Source organism: Adiantum capillus-veneris, chromosome 24, assembly GCF_014529385.1.
Source record: "Adiantum capillus-veneris isolate H3 chromosome 24, ASM1452938v2, whole genome shotgun sequence".
Lineage (NCBI taxonomy): Eukaryota > Viridiplantae > Streptophyta > Polypodiopsida > Polypodiales > Pteridaceae > Adiantum > Adiantum capillus-veneris.
In genome coordinates this window covers 60,842,291-60,846,887 of record NC_140954.1, presented here as the reverse complement: position 1 = coordinate 60,846,887, position 4,597 = coordinate 60,842,291, and the positions used below count along the sequence as shown (strand labels likewise).

Sequence of the window (4,597 nt, the reverse complement as noted above, 5' to 3'; positions counted from 1 at the left end):
AAGGGACCTGTGGGTTTGCCTTCGTCTTCAATCTTCTTCCGTCCTTCTCTCCCTCTCTCTCTCTAAAAAGCACGTGCAGCTGGTCTCTAGCGGCGGGACAATTTAAATTCGAGCCAAAAAAAACACACGAGGTGCAGTCGATCGGCGAGGTGCATGCAGTGTCCTCTCTTCATACAATCTGGAAAACTGACTCTGTCGCTGAGAAATACATGCAGAGCTGAGAGTATTCTCATCATCATTTAATGTGCTCCACGTATAATTAAGCTCATTCTTGGTCCATACTGATCGTCCAATCTAGTACACAGCTCATTGGTCGAGACAACGTCTGCAAAGTCCAGACTCTGCGCCTGCGTCTCTCTCTCTCTCTCTCTCTCTCTCTCTCTCTCTCTCTCTCTCTCATTTGCCATGTGTATGCCTCGAACCTTCTCTCTCTAATGTGTATGCACGTGTCTTTGGTACAGGCATATGAGGGTGAATTTTCTCTTTCATGCAAAACAGGCATAGTACCGCGCAGAGCGGGGGGGGGGGAGAGAGAGAGAGAGAGACAACAAGGTGGTGGATTTGTAGTACGTACGTGCAGCGCACTCCGCGCGCGAGAGAGAGAGAGAGAGAGAGCTTGTGGAGCAACAATTTACTGAGGAAGAGCGCCCTTTCAAAACTACCCATCCCCAGGCATGTAATTTGGGCTTTCTAAGGAGTTCTGATAAAATACTTGGAGCAACTCAAGAGAATTATTGTGCCCATGCTAAATGCCTTGTCGGTTGCTCAATGCGTGGACCCATGCATCAAGCAGGGTATTATCAAAATGTTGCCCAAAACATTGTTCCCAAAAACTATGAGGCCTATTACCATGATGGGAATCCTATATAGACTCTTGGCGGAGGCTATCTCATCGAGACTTACTCCCTTCCTCAAGAAGCATGTACACAAGTCTTAATTTATAGCAAGAAGATCTACCTACCATAACACTCTCCTTCTGAATTTGGGCATTGAACATGCAATTAGAATTGGTCAAGATGTAGTACTCTTTCAAATCGACTTCTCCAAGGCTTTTCTTTTCTCTTGCATTAGGGTTGCATATGAATTTGTCCAAATCCACACTTATAGAAGTCGCACCAGAAACTTTCATGCACTTGTCTAGAACGATAAGAGGTTATTGAAATGAGCCGAAAGGGCACAAATTCTGGCATCTTGGCTATCTCGTTGGGGTGGAAGTGCCGATGAAATCTCTTTGGGACTGGTTTCTAGAAAGAGTATTGACTAAGGTAGCATCCTGGCACACTGCAAAGAATGGCTCCTACATGTAAGATTGAGGAATATCTATGCTATTCTCTTGCCCTATATACTATAGTATATACCTCTTCTACTGGTTAGAGAAATCCTTGCAGCCTTTCAAATCTACCCGGGCTCGATTCATGTGGGGAAAGAAAAATGCTTCTACAGTCCTGTGATTGGGACTACATTACCATGCCTATGAAGCAAGGAGGATTGGGTATACTGAATCTTATAGATATGCACATGCTAGGAGGGGGCCTCTCATGCAACATTTGGTACATAGAGATACATATTGGTCTATATGTTTATGGAACCTGATCAATTGCTCTGTGGTATACTATCATGGCACTTGGAATCTTACATCATGGTATAAGCTCGTCACTGTAGCACCTATTAGAATCGGGTTTAGTGTGTCACAAATATTGATTAAATCATGGAAAATAATTACTTTGAAACTACAATGGAATGGACAACAGAGATACATAAGGAATTTTGTAGGAGCCAAAAATGTCTTTTGGAGCTATAGCCTATGTATTTCAGACCTCACATGTAGTGCCTCTACTGTGCTGATTGAGAAAAAAGCCCTCTCTATGCATAGATAGGGCATAGTAAAAATCAATCAGATAATGGACTATAATCACCTTCACAAATCGTTTCCTGTAGCAAGAAGGGAATCCAGACTAGGAAATGGGTTCAAGATACCTTAGAATCATTTTACGTGCACTGATTCACCCCCTAGCTCATATAGGTATGGGCAATGGAGAGGATAAACACAAAGACTAGCAATTGCCCTCTACAAACACAAGCTAGTGGATATGTAAAACAGGAAAGTTTTTTGCTACTCTCTACATTGAGGTTGATGCAACCGATAGGTGCAATAAAAAATGGTCTATGTTGCAAACTAATGATTGGTGGGTCAAAATACGTGCAAGCTTTCGGAGGCTTCAATCACCATTCAAGCGCAATGTCTTCATGTGGAGGGTATTGATGGGTGCTATTCCATTAGCTATGCTTATGTTCAAAAAGGAACTGGAACTGGAGCATGTAGCTTATGTCGTAAAAATGAAACAGTGACACACATATTTTGGGATTGTAGCCAAGTAAGGACATGGTGGAAAGGGTTCAAGTTTTGGTGGAATCAAGCTTGGAGAATCAAGTTTACAAAGCTGACATGCATGTTTGGATGCATCAAAACCCAAGAATCGGCATTGCTTTTTTGCATGTACTCTTTTCGGCTTTGGCATGTATGGTACATTTGGAATATGAGGAATGCAAGTCTTTATGACGATGTGCGTGTATCACGCACCAAGATTCCCTCCCTAGATATCAAAGATAGGTGTAGCTTGAAGATGTCATGAATCTTAGAGATAAGGACTTCCAACAGAGATGCATGCTCATATTAAACAAATTGTAAATTAACACTGGAATATAATAATATTTTCCACAAAGAGAGAGAGAGAGAGAGAGAGAGAGAGAATTTTTAAATTTCATATATACTAGTGCATAATTGGTTGCCTCTAGCAGCAAAATAACACTTCACCAATAGACTATATAGATTGCCAAAAATCCATGCACCAACACTGCAAATTGCTATTTTTCCTATTGTCTAATCATCACAAATGAAGGAGGAGACTATGTAGATGGGAACAGTCCCTAGGCTGGGGTTTTGACTGACAAATATTGAACTGGTAATTATTGAGGCAATTACTATAGTAAGTACACAGTGGACAGTTAGTCAGAGACCTAGCTTGACACCTAGAAATATGGGCCATTACTTCATTTTACGGGGAATGCTTTGGGGAATGTCTTGGAGTTGTCTTGAAAAATTTTGACATTATGTATTGTGCTCTTGTACTCTTTTGCCTATAAGCTTAGAGAAATCCTTTGGCTCACACTGTACTCTATTCCAGTTGTACTAATCTAAATATAATCCACTTCGAGCATCAGCTCTACTCTATATGTCATTTCTAGTTCAATCACTACTCCAGTTCCATTCCAGTATCAATGTCTTTGTCTGATCTGTGGTCCGAAGTTTGTCTATCTCAACCAAAACTAACTCCTAACCCAACACTGGAATAGTTGTCTAAAGAGACAAACTCGTTCCATTTTGGCAACCACGGTGGCTTGAGATGAAGTGTTCTTGATAGAGGATCACTCTTCCAATTGGTTTTGGGATAGTTTCTTGCAGTCATGCCACCTTGTGGTAGAAGGCCATCAACCAGATTCACACAAGATGCAAAATGTGTCAGCTCAATACAGAATGAGTCGCAGTGCGGCTTTGACACTAACATAGAGACTAGTAATGAGATCGATCAAAACTTGGATCAGCATGAGGACTTCCAGTACTCGACATGGTCTAGGCATCAGTGATCGGAGAAGGCGAAGAGGCGTTCTCGATCCACTAAATTTGAGAAGAAGGCTAAGGGCAAAACCAAAAAGTACACTCATGAGAGTGAAGGTAGCAAAGGTAGACACCAATCAAGACATTGGAAGACTAAAAGCAAACGAGATCCAAGTATAGTTTACTGAAACGTACGATATTGAACAGTCGAAATCAAACACTAATCAATATAGTAGGAAGTCCAGAGAGCATAACTCAAATTTAAAATACAAGACCAATAACCATGGAAAAATCCATTGATCTAAAAATCGCCTTTCTGGTATTCAAAGGGGGCTAGAAAGACGACCCAAATGTTCATTTTTGAGCAGTATGCTGAGCTCAACAACATTATGGAAGATAATAGGGATACAATTTTACTCAAAAATTGAAGAACGTAGCTCGAAAATGGTACTACCATTATCCATCTTGCCAATTCCAAACATACAGTAAGCTGATCATTTAGCATTCCAGCTTGAATATTTAGATAACAGAGGAGATGAAGAAATTAAATGTGAACTAGACAAAATCAAACAAGGAAAATTGTAAGTTTGTAATTATGTGGAGAAAATTAAAGAGCTAACCAAATAGCTTCACAAACCGCCATCCAAAAAGAAAATGAGGGCTTGGTTCCTTAGCTAGTTCAGAAGTAAAAAGTTAACAAAATAGGAGGTTATGGCCCCAATAATCAAATACAAGTATCTGGTATAATGAGCTTTGAAAATGGAAGTACAAGAAAAAAAAGGGGAAGGGACACAAAACTAGAGGGAATTCCAGTGACATTGAGACAACCACTAAAGAGTCAGAGAGTACCTCTAGTTCCAGTTCATCGGAAAACTTCTTGGATGACAAAGCGAAGAGTAAAAAGAAGGGGTCCTTGATGAAGAAGTTGGACAAAATTTTTAGATAGATTGTTGAGATGGCAAATACCAGATCTTCAGTCAA

General features: G+C 40.5%; 1 pseudogene; it reads left to right on the top strand.

Moving 5' to 3' along the window:
• Window positions 1-1,220: 1,220 nt before the first annotated feature.
• On the top strand, window positions 1,221-2,689 carry LOC147426452 (uncharacterized; annotated as a pseudogene).
• The last annotated feature ends 1,908 nt before the right edge of the window (window positions 2,690-4,597 follow it).